This window comes from Physella acuta, unplaced genomic scaffold, assembly GCF_028476545.2.
Source record: "Physella acuta isolate Inbredline_101_S28 unplaced genomic scaffold, ASM2847654v3 ptg000719l, whole genome shotgun sequence".
Lineage (NCBI taxonomy): Eukaryota > Metazoa > Mollusca > Gastropoda > Physidae > Physella > Physella acuta.
The window spans coordinates 26,216-38,188 of record NW_026732237.1 but is presented as its reverse complement, the minus strand read 5'-3'; positions in this window follow the sequence as shown (position 1 = coordinate 38,188).

Genomic DNA, 11,973 nt, shown 5'->3' with positions numbered 1-11,973 from the left:
AAATGATACCATGACAAATGATCTCAGACAAAATATATCAGACAAAATATCTCACAGCGAATTTTTAATAGTATTTACGATGATTTTAGTTGAACTTTTTTTATTGACTGTTAATATGGTTTTGTTTACTTTTTTACGTATAATAATTGTGAATAAAATAAATTAGTGAAACCTAACAAACCATCAAAAGGTGTATTAAGCAATTGTAGTAGCATTTGATTTGAAAAAAATAAATATTAAAACAAACTTACTCTTTTAGCTTGAAAGGTATAATAAATGATAATTTATAAAACAAATACACTAACGGTAGCTATACAACATTAATGTTCATATCACGCGAAATATATTTCAAAAATGTGAATGGGGCTGAATGTTCGTAACGTTAAACTATTGTTTTTATTTCATCATCAACACAAACATAACGTGTAAGTTTCTTTTCTGGTAGCTACATCGTTATGATCACCCCTCTCCAATACTTTGTGATCATCTATTGTGTGAACTCTTGCACGACATGTTCTAATTTCACATTTCCAAATCTCATTGCCTGTTTATGGCAAACATAAATTCACCAGAAACTAATGTCCTAATACCTTTCTGCGAGGTAACGTAAGAGACCATAGCAAAGCAATCACCATTATTACTGCTTTGTTTGATGCCCACTACGACATACTTAGCTCCGCGATGACCGCTGTCATTTAAATAAGCATTAGTCACCTGATCACTAAGGTGTGACCGACGCATAACAATGGACTTTATATGCTAGTTGTATTGTCCATGGAGGGCGGATGTCTTTCCCTTAAGGCATGTCTCTACCATCAAAGCCACCTTGCTACAAAGGTGTGTCCTTATTGTTATTCCATCCTCTTTGATCTAGTTTCGTCCACCTGACGTGGTAGGATTGTCTCACGTTTGTCAAGCACACCTACGCTGTCTTTCGAAATTATTTCTTTAATCTTGGTATACGATATTACGAATACTAACCTTAAAATGTTTAGTGCAATATGGCTATTTTATACGGCAAACATTTCTTACAATTATTATATAGGCCTATAAACAATATTAAAAATAGTAAACAAAACCATATGACAGTCAATACAAAAAAAATTCAGATCAATTAAAATCATCCAATACACTATTAAAATTTAGGTGTGAGATATTTTGTCTGAGATATTTTGTCTGAGATCAATTGTCCGTGGTATCATTTGTCTTGATATATTTTGTCCTGGTATCTTTTGTCCGTGAGATCATTTGTCCTTGAGATCATTTGTCCTGAGATCATTTGTCTTGAGATCATTTGTCCGTGAGATATTTTGTCTGAGATATTTTGTCTGAGATCATTTGTCCTGAGATCATTTGTCCTGTCACCATATATATATATATATATATATATATATATATATATCATATATGACCCTATATATATCATATATGACCCTATATATATATATATATATATATATATATATATATATATACTACGGGTTCCATGACAAATGATCTCAGGACAAATGATCTCAGACAAAATATCTCAGACAAAATATCTCACGGACAAATGATCTCAGGACAAATAATCTCAGGACAAATGATCTCAAGGACAAATGATCTCACGGACAAAAGATACCAGGACAAAATATATCAGGACAAATGATATCATGGACAAATGATCTCAGACAAAATATCTCAGACAAAATATCTCACAGCGAAATTTTAATAGTATTTACGATAATTTTAGTTGAACATTTTTTTATTTACTGTTAATATGGTTTTGTTTACTTTTGTTACGTATAATAATTGTGAATAAAATGATTTAATGAAACCTAACAAACCATCAAAAGGTGTATTAAGCAATTGTAGTAGCATTTGTTTTGAAAAAGTAAAAATTAAAACAAATAATAATAAATGATAATGTATAAAACAAATAAAGTAACGGTAGCTATACAACATTAATGTTCATATCACGCGAAATATCTTTCAAAAATGTTAATGGGTCTTCAGGTTCGTAACGTTAAACTATTGTTTTTATTACATCATCAACACAAACATAACGTGTAAGTTTCTTTTCTGGTAGGTACATCGTTATGATCACACCTCTCCAATACTACGTGGTCATCTATTGTGTGAACTCTTGCTCGGCTTGTCCTAATTTTACATTTCCAAATCTCTTTGCCTGCTTATGGCAAACATAAATTCACCAGAAACTAATGTCCTAATACCTTTCTGCGAGATAACGAAAGAGACCATAGCAAAGCAATCACCATTAATACTGATTTTTTTGCTGCACACTACGACATACTTAGCTCCGCGATGACCGCTGTCGTTTAAATAAGCATTAGTCACCTGATCACTAAGGTGTGACCGACGCATAACAATGGACTTTATATGCTTGTCGTATTGTCCATGGAGGGCGGATGTCTTTCCCTTAAGGAAAGCGGTCGGCCACCTTGATACGAAGGTGTGTCTTTATTGTTATTCCATCCTCTTTGATCTAGTTTCGTCCACCTGACGTGGTAGGATTGTCTCACGTTTGTCAAGCACACATAGGCTGTCTTTGGAAATTATTTCTTTAATCTTGGTATAGTATATTACTCATACTAACCTTAAAATGTTTAGTGCAATTTGACAAATTTATACGGCTAACATTTCTTACAATTATTATATAGGCCTATAACAATATTAAACATAACAAACAGAACCATATGACAGTCAATAAAAAAATTCAGATCGACTAAAATCATCCAATACACTTTTGAAATTTTGCTGTGAGATATTTTGTCTGAGATATTTTGTCTGAGATCAATTGTCCGTGGTATCATTTGTCTTGATATATTTTGTCCTGGTATCTTTTGTCCGTGAGATCATTAGTCCTTGAGATCATTTGTCCTGAGATCATTTGTCCTGAGATCATTTGTCCGTGAGATATTTTGTCTGAGATATTTTGTCTGAGATCATTTGTCCTGAAATCATTTGTCCTGTCACCATACTACGAGTTACTTCCGTACAAATAAATATCATATGAGATATATTTGATACAAATCTATTTCTTAAACATACAAACATGTAAAATTAACTACAAACCATTAAACTATACATAACCTTCAAGTACTAATTGCACAAATGCATGTCCTTTAATATATACTTTTGAACCTCCTAAATTTATGCATTTTTAAAAATGTATGTTAACGAATAAACACAGCTACGAAAAAGATCTTACATATACATATTTTAAAATTACATCTAAAAAATTCCAAGAAACATATATTCTAAATATATCTATCTTAAATATACATTAAATTTACCCTCCTTAATGTGCCTACAAATTATAATATAACAAAAACAACCCACACATGTATTATTTTGCTGATCGAAACCACAATTTAAAAACATCAATTAAGCGAAATTTGCATTTCTGTAATCCTACATTCATTGATACAGTGACTAAATAATGTGTACTAAAACAAAGTGTACTAAAATAAAGTATACTAAAATAGCACTACTTAAGTATTGCTTCATACGTCTTAATGACAGACGTCCAAATGTGTTCTATATCATCCTAATCCTAGATATTAAGCCCTATACATATATTTGTGTAGATGAGCTGTTTACACACTTTTTTTTTCAATAGACACCTATCACATAACCTTTTCTCATGAGGGCACGTCATCGTATGTCAAAACACGTATGTCAAACACGACAAACATTCATGTCATAAGCACCTGTCATTTCATGTCACAAATTACAACAACCCATCATTTCGGTCTAGCTATGAGGAAGAAACGTGAACATGAGAACGTGATATGTATGTGTCACGTACGTATTGTAGTCACTTTACAGTCACGTTTTAAGCATTAGAATTTTCTTCTTCGTTCTTTATTGTCATTTAGCCAATGTGAAATTAAAAATAAATATTACGTGTTAACATGCTTTCGTAGTCTTTGTAGTTTTCTCTCCTAGATGCGTTGCTGTTCCCAGCTATCGAGCCTCATCGAGCCGATGTTCTATAATCTATATCAATAATTAGTTATGATAAATCTTTGTATAAAACATAGATTTTGTAGATGGTGTCTTATGTACTGGTTTTTACCTTGATATATTCAAACATAATACGCGGATAATGACCGAACGTTTAAGTTTTAAATCAATGTACTAACAATAATCTACCGAAGTGCGATGCTTCATTATTATTTTTGCCCGTTTGTGCTTTAGACACTTTAGATCCAGAGTATAGTTAGCATGTCCAGCCGCCTTTTTTTCCCTAGCCTGCTTCATCAGAACATGGTGGACTCATGGACCTCCTACAGTAGAGGCTAGAGCCCGTGATCCGAAATTTAGACTTATGGGTTAGTAGACGTAAGTTCTACCATTTGACCACGCCGTCCCTGGAATGATAGTTAATCGTACGTTTAATTTTGCGGGTTTGGCTTTTAGAATCCGGAGTCAGGGTTAGTTTTATGTTAGGATTAGTTCAGGGTTGGGGTTTAAAATTAGCAGTATAGTTAGAGCTAGTGTTAGTGAATAGAATAGGATAACTATACTAGTAAAATAAATTGGGGGGAAATTGCAAGTGAAAAAATACTCGATCTCATTTTAAGACATAGGTGTATGTTGCTTTTTGCAGGCGAACTGAGGTCAAAGTGAACAGTGCTATTCAGGTCCTGGGGTCTCACTTGCGTTGTGACCGCCCACTCCATATTGTTTTCGTTGACCTAGTGTTGTTTAGGTTAATGAAAGGGTAATGTATATACAGTATATAGCTGTGAAGGGAAGCGACTCTTACCAACACAATGCCAGGTACCAATCAAGGCTGAGCTGACTCGGTGACGTCATACAGACTAGAGTAAAATCTAACCAAGAATAAAAAAATATGTTACTTTGGGAATTTAAATTGTATCATTGCTACACAAACAGTTTAAAATTATTATCTGCATATGTTGTTTCTTAATGTGCCCATCAATTAATTTATTCATTACGTCATTGTTGTTTTTTTTTAATTAATATTTATTGGAGTTTTTTTTTTTTTTTGGAAAAAAAGCCATTTAAATAAATTATTTATTTTTTACATTTTTTTATCAGGGACAGAGCGATCAGGTGATGGAGCTTATGACTGCTAACCTGACACTTATTAAGGATAGGAACGGCGACTTTACATAATGCTGCTGCCCACACTATTCAATCGTATGCCGAGATCACAGAAACTGACAATTCTACTTCATCTGCACCATGGACCAATGTGTCCAAAAAGGTAACTTATACATAATTTATAGCTGTTTTCTAAATAGTAGAGTAGTTCAAAAGCTATAAGAATAAAAATGAAATCACTATCCTAATTCAAAGACTCACACCACTGCTAAACGACATTGTAGAATAAGGATGGAACATTTTAATTACAACAGAATTTTTTAAAAATCGATATATGTCTGTTCGTAAAGATAATGTTGTTTACGAGGCTCCGGTTGTCAAGTCTAGCTGTTTTTGCTTTTAATTTTTTTTAATTTGTCGATTAATGTAATGCTTCTGGCAATGCCATTCTAGAACTGAAATAGATTACAAATCAGATTTGTATGTGTGGGTGTAGCAGGCTATTTTAGCTGTGTGGGGGCGGCTGGGTTTACATATGGTGTGGGTGGGGTGCTGTGGGGGATGTGGGGATGTGGCAGGAACGTAGGTAGACATTAGAGTCATCATTAGGTTGAATGTCACTAGGTGACTCATGGTGACCACAGACACACACACACACTATAAAAATTATATATACATACACATATATATTATATATATATATATATATATATATAGAGAGAGAGAGAGAGAGAGAGAGCGAGAGGGAGAGATAGATATAGATATAGATATAGATATAGATATAGATATAGATATAGATATAGATATAGATATAGATATAGATATAGATATAGATATAGATATAGATATAGATATAGATATAGATATAGATATAGATATAGATATAGATATAGATATAGATATAGATATAGATATAGATATAGATATAGATATAGATATAGATATAGATATAGATATAGATATAGATATAGATATAGATATAGATATAGATATAGATATAGATATAGATATAGATATAGATATAGATATAGATATGGATATGGATATGGATATGGATATGGATATGGATATGGATATGGATATGGATATAGATATAGATATAGATATAGATATAGATATAGATATAGATATAAATGATACAGATACAGATACAGATACAGATACAGATATACAGATACAGATACACATACACATACACATACACATACACATACACATACACATACACATACACATACACATACACATACAAATACACATACACATACACATACACATAGACATAGACATAGATATATGAATAAAATCACTATTATTAAGATCAGTTACAAGACACAATACAGAATGTTTTTACAACAGTAACTTTCCAACGGATAAATTATATTTTTTATTGTAAATATGTAACATCTGCTTTCAAAGTTAAAGCATCAAATTACTAATGTTAGGGTTGTTTTTTTTTAATACAAAACAGCAGAAACACTACTTTCCCATTTTGCATGAAATTGATAGTCAAGCTAAAAACAAATTGTGAAACTGCATAAGCAATTACATTAAAATTTAGCATAGTCAAAAGGTGATGTTGTTTAAAGTGTTAAGCAAAATTAGGCGTGAATTGTTTCAAGTATATTGGCCCCACAATATAGGATTTGAATTTCCTTTACTCGATATTAAAATAAAATTAAGCGCATTTTTTAAATTATTAACACCGTATACTAATTCTACTGCAGGAAGACAAAAAATACCTTACAATTATATTGACATTTTCAGACAAAGCTGTAGAAGTAGCTGTCCTGTTAATTTACAGAGATCCTCAAAGGGTTTCCTGTTCTCAACAGATAGATTTGAGTCTTCCGTACCAGTCACAATAAATTGTCAATAGTAATATTTGGAATTCGTAAGTTCTTTTTAAGTTACACAGAAACAAAAGTATAAAAAGATTCTCTAAGATTTTGTTCTCGAAGGATTTTTTGAGCAATTTTATGTGGATTTTTAAAATAGATTATTAATAAACTAAAATACTAAACGGTGTTTTCAACATCTCACCAATATCCCCAAATAGTCCCACCTGTATTTTTAGAATAGAAGGTAAAAATAATATATTAAACTTTTTAATATAGTATGTTATTTATCTTAAATGTATAATACATTACACATTTTGTTTAATTATTATTTTCTTCTACACAAAATAAATAAATAAATTTAAATTAGAAATAATGACGAGTAAGGGGATAGAACCTACTTAAACAATTTCCTGTAAAACGTCTGATTGCTTCCCTTGAAAAAATAAATCTAAACATAACCTATGAAGTTAGTGGTTCTAGCGCGGTTATGGATGGATAATGCACCATAATCATTATTTAAGTGACTTTTCAAAATGGGTCTTTGTGTTGAAAAAAAAGCATGCTGTTGTTTAAAAAAGTATGCATTATCACTAAAAAAAATCGTGATCACAACGGTTCCAAACTACACATTGTTAGTGAATGGTTTCTAAATGCATTGGCTACACAACAGGCCATAATTATACCAGTGTTCACATTATCTGCTGTCATCTATTTCTTTGTAATATATCAATAACCATTAAGTACGGTTTTGGAATTTTTAAAAACACCGAATGCATCAGTAGAAATAATGAAGGAAATAATGTTTTAAAGTAATAATGCATATGATTTATTGTGTGGTAATATATATCTAGATCTACTTTCCAATATATTCTAAAAGGCGGAATGTCTGCTACTGCTGTCCACTGGCGACATTTTGTTGAACTAACAGGCCATTTCACTAGTACGCAATATTTAAGCATTACTTTTATCGTTACTAAAGGGAATATACTTGATTTCCATAGGACTGATATTTTTTAGAGTTATCCCCCTGAAGAAAAAAACTACGATCTTTTCTACTGCGATATTGCCGTTTGAAAATATTTGTTAACACATTTGCTTGGTACGGTTTTTGAAAATACTGAAAGGGATAACTCTATGTGTGTTTACAAAACCAGACATTTAACAACGAGGTATTGTCTTACTGCAGTTTGTTTTAAGGCGGGGTGGGGGGTAATGTACAGAGGTAACTGATCTTGATGAGTTGATGGGCTAACCGGAGAGTAATTGACAGGGTGGTAATGTACAGAAGGTAATTGATCTTAATGCGTCGGGGGGGGGGGGGGGGGGTAACCGGGGTGTATTTCACAGGGTGGTAACCAACAGGGGAAATAACCGATGGGCAATCGACAGGGGGTAATAACCTTCACCCGATGTCTAGATGTGCGAAATGCCCAAACCATAATCCAAACTCTAAACTTTCCTAGGAGCTAGATAACACACTCTACCATACACCCACTCTCCCCCACATATTAGCTTTCTATTAGACAAACAAACACAAACACACACACACTATCACCCCCACACACATTCTCACACGGGTATCTAAATATCCATTCTGACATAATCCGATGCTTCCCCCCCCCCTCCACACACAAACACACACACAAATAACAATACACACTTTTTTAAAAATACACACAATCGTACCTACACTCCAACTACTTTCCTCTGTATTTCTTCTTACTCTCCAAAGTATCGACCCCCTTTATCCCCCCCCCCCTCCTCATACTCCCATAAACACCACACTTCTACACTCCCCCCCCCCCCCCTCCACAACGAGCAAGTTGCAACATACCTGTAACAAACTCAAAAATTAACAAACTAATTTCTTGTTTTTATATATTCTTGCCCACTCATACCTTCCGTAGCCTTAACTCTTGTTTAACTCTAAACCGGTTGTTCTTAACATTTTGGAGGTACCGAGCCCCACTAGCTCATATGTGCATTCACCGAAATAGTGTTTCTTTCAGACTTTTTTCTCCCGGGGGGGGGGGGCACTTGATATTTTCACGGGGGCGGACTAAATTTTCCGGGGGACAGACACTGGTAAACCTATATTTTATAAATAAATTCAATTTGCAGGTAGACTTACTTCGGTGGGGAACGGGGTGGGGGGGGGGGGGGGGGGAGTGACATATTCCGATTGTGATTCAAATGAACTGAATGTGTGTCTTGACCTCCGCCGAACCCCTGAGACTGACTCACCGAATCCCCGGGGTTCGATCGAACCCAAGTTTTAAAAAAACACTGCCCTAAACGTTCACCTTTAATTCCTTATAGATCATGCTCTCTTCCTGCTTGAACCAAGTTATCGCTGAGTCATAGATCTTATACCCCACATCCACCTCCAACCTCTCACCATTTTCCTAACTACTCAATATAACTTTGTAATAACATCAACAGCTGGGGTCCGACAGGGACAAGACAGCCTATTAATTTCAGATTTTTTTATTAATTCATAAAACAATTAATTAGACATCCAATTAAGTGTAATTTAATGTCATATTGCATTGTCATCGGGTCTTGGTCCACTTGCCGAATTTCAGAGAAATTGATCGGTTAGAAGTGCCTAAAATTTCGCTCTCCCGTTTCGATCTAGACTCTAGACAGAGGAAGCAAGTTAAATAAAAAGCTTGTAAAAAAAATCACCAATATTAAAGCACACCCCCCCCCCCCTTCAACATCTTGATTACGCCCACACATTATGTTCACAGTAAATAAGCATGGGGTACCTACCCTCTTCCTTTATTCCATCTTTGTTCTTTTAAAAAAATCTACAAAAGAATAAATTAGTTTTGTATGCAGCTAACAGTCAGAGATTTACAATGCTCGCATTAGACTATTTCTTTCTCGCTTCATTTTTTCCCACGTAAAATCAATACATGGCGTCTACAATTGGATTCTTATCAATTGTGACTTTATTACAAACGTACTGCCTTATGGTAAATACTTCTACTCCAAACCTTCACCAAATCCTAATCCTAATTGTTAAATCAATTCTAGATATAACACAACCTTTAAGATTAAACCACAACCTAAGTCCCAGATTGGGAAATATTTTTCACGTGGATTATAAAATGGACCTGTAAATATGATTAATATTCCAATTAATGATTTAAGGCAACACTTGTACTCGCAAAAAGGTGATCCTTGATTGCCTCGCGTTTTATTTATCTCAAATACTCTGTTCATCAAAATGGCGTCAAACATTCCACCTCTCTTCTCTGTTTCCTCCTTAAAACTACGATAGTTTTAAGATTTAAAAATCTGCTAAGAAAATATTTTGCGAATATGGTTTTGCTATAATAGTCTTTAAATACTTCCACCTACCTATCTGTCCCATAGCACTGGAAAGTTCGTTGGGGCACCATAGTTGACTTTTTCATAATTTAATGCCGTCTTTTCCCGTCTTCTGATGCTTTAGAAATCCTCAAGAAAAGTACATTTCAAGTACCGATTACGATTTTTCGTTTGCTCTATAGGTTGATCCCAGTAGCATACTTTCCACACCAGTCCTTATGATTTTCTTTGTTTCTTACGTTGATCCTAGTTTTTTGAAGACCAGTTGTATACTTTCCACTTCCTTCCTTGTGATTTCATTTGTTTCTTGCGTAGAACTTAAGTTCTTTTGTAGACCAGTCGTATAGTATCCAGCTCCGTTCATATAATTTTCTTTGTTCCTTGCGTTGGGTTTCAAAAGTCACATTAAGCGATGTAAAAAGTTTCCTTTTAAACCTGACGATTCACGGGGCATATGAAGTAGAGTTCACTTGTTTCTGTGACCTCGGCATATGAAGGGATAGTGTGGTCCGCACCATGCCCAGCCGCCTTTACTTACCATAATGTGAGTTAGGTACCCATCAGAACTGGGTGGACTCAGGGACCGTCTACTGACTTGAACCCGGATTCGTACTCAAAGCTTATCTTACTCTATTTTGCGATGTATCTGTGGTTAAGTGTTGCATAGTGGCGCTCATACCTCTCCCCCTGCCTGACCACATCCGGATACCTCCATCCCACTGGCTCGCTGAGGTCACGAACACGTCGTCGTTGTTGTTCGTTTCGGAACTTTTTCGCTTTGGCCGGTGACCTTTAACAAGAAGGTCAATGTGTTTCTTTCAGGCATCTCATCTCTCCCCACCCCCCTCCTTAATTTCGTTAAACGTCAACCGTCCCCCGAACGAAATATAGTTTATATAGAAGATATATACTTTTTACCAGTGACCGCCCCCATCCCCCGGAAAATTTAGTCCGCCCCCTCACGAAATTTTCAAGTCCCCCCCCCCCTCCCCCCTTGAGAAGAAAGTCTGGAAGAAACACATAATTTGGTTTGCTATTTAAATTAAGTCTCTTTGCCGGAGAATTGCGCTTGGAGTTACATGTGAGACATTTAGAAGCTTGAAGGGTGTCTGTAAAATAATTTATCTAAATGAATGTTTCTACCGTGTTAAAATAACACAGAGTGTGTTAAAATGATACAGAGTGTGTTAAAACGATACAGAGTGTGCTAAAATGATACAGAGTGTGCTAAAATGATACAGAGTTTGCTAAAATGATACAGAGTGTGTTAAAATGATACAGAGTGTGTTAAAATGATACAGAGTGTGTTAAAATGCCACCAGTAGTGTTGAAAATATGTGGTGTAAAAACGCCATTGAATGTGTTAAAATGCCACGGTAGTGTTAAATGATGATGCTCGAATTACGCATGCGCTATGTAAATGAATTGTGTATGTTAAAGAGTTCATATAAACATGTAATCGAGACTGCAGTATTGCATTGGTGGGTTGTTTTTCCATTATGCAGTATCGTTGTAAGTATTATTGAGTGGATCAGGATTAATGTTAAGGTTAGTTCAGGAGTCGGGGTGATTTCCGAGACCAAATATAACTTGGACATTAACCCTATGGGCTATAGGGCTGGTAAATAGTCACCGGCTCAATAAAACCTGCATGAGCCATAGAACTGGTTGGTGACCTACTTACCAGCCCTATTCTATGGACAACCTCCATTACGTG